General features: G+C 43.3%; 1 pseudogene; it reads right to left on the bottom strand.

The window, feature by feature from the left end:
- Positions 1 to 364: 364 nt before the first annotated feature.
- LOC121281374 lies at positions 365 to 600 on the bottom strand (annotated as a pseudogene).
- Positions 601 to 1,368: the final 768 nt, after the last annotated feature.

Raw genomic sequence — 1,368 nt, 5'->3', positions numbered from 1 at the left:
AGGCCACAGCCAGATCAGGCTTGATTTTATTGAATGGCATAGCAGGCTTTATGGCCAGAATGGTCTACTTCTGTTCCTATTTCTTCTGTTCTTATGAATCTTGGGATTCATTGACAACAGGAAGTCCCCAGCATAGGAGAAGTGCAGCTTTCTAAATCAGAAAGAATCATGGCAATGTTTAAGCAATATTGACCATGATGGCTCATATTGAGAGCCTGCTAGTGCCAGTAGACTACAATTTATTGGTTTACTATGAGACCCAATATACAGAGGTAATCAGTACAGTAGAAGCCATGAGCCTCGGAGCAAATTTGCAATCCAGCCCACCTGTACTCAATTTCTTGCAAACACTTGGTCCATTCCTCTAGTCTTCCCGCCAATTTTGAGGAGTGATCTTGCCAATAGGAGACACATTCCATATGAGCCCAGTCTGCGTCGCAACATAACTCCAGACTGCACACAATGCTAACCTCCCACAAGGATAGCATTTCCATACTTGTCATGAAAGTCAGGACCAGTTTTGTGGTGAGTTTGTCTTGTTACAATTTGACAAATGCTCTGACCGGACAGGGAAAGCAGATTCTTGATCAAAGGCACCATCTCCACCGCGCGCCTGTTTACCCTTCAGGAAAAGTTGGATGGCCAAAACTAAGATACAAGGACTCATACAAGCGAGATATCTTTTCCTGCAAGGTTGACCTCAACAACTGGGAACCGTTTGCACATGACCAAAGCATTTGCTGCCAAAATCTCCACATAGGAGCATGAAAGTTTGATGAACTATGCTCTTCAGATTGCCACAGAAAAGCGCCACCCTAGGAAGCAACATTCGACAGTAGCCCTTGCATTAATGAATGTGACCTATAATGGCCCCATTGCAACCGACAATGAACTCACAACAGATGAGCAGCTGATTTGAATCTACAGTAAATATGCAAAGCCAAAGAGGAGAAGACATTGGGATGTCTTGATCTTGTGACTGGTGTTACAGACAATGTGAGAGATAAATGCTGAAATCCCTCTTCCCTTCCCAACTGTCCATAATCAGTGAATTTTTGAGAGGAAGATGTGTTTGTGGTTTTTTTGAACCCTGAGTGAGTGGGTGATTTGATTATCATAGAAATTATTTAAATTTACAGCACAAAAGTGGACCACTCGGCCAATTATGTCCACACCAGCAGACAAGTGGCCATCTAGCCTAATCCTGTTTTCCAGCGCTTGATCCATAGCCTTGCAGGTTATTTTTTTTTAATTCATTATGGGATATGGGCGTCACTGGCTAGGCCAACATTTATTGCCCATCCCTAATTGCCCTTGAGAAATTGGTGGTGAGCTGCCTTTTTGAACCACTGCAATCCATGTGGTGTA

The sequence above is a fragment of the Carcharodon carcharias genome, chromosome 8, assembly GCF_017639515.1.
Source record: "Carcharodon carcharias isolate sCarCar2 chromosome 8, sCarCar2.pri, whole genome shotgun sequence".
NCBI lineage: Eukaryota > Metazoa > Chordata > Chondrichthyes > Lamniformes > Lamnidae > Carcharodon > Carcharodon carcharias.
Note: the sequence above shows the minus strand (reverse complement) of the source record. Positions and strands in the feature narration are given on the sequence as shown.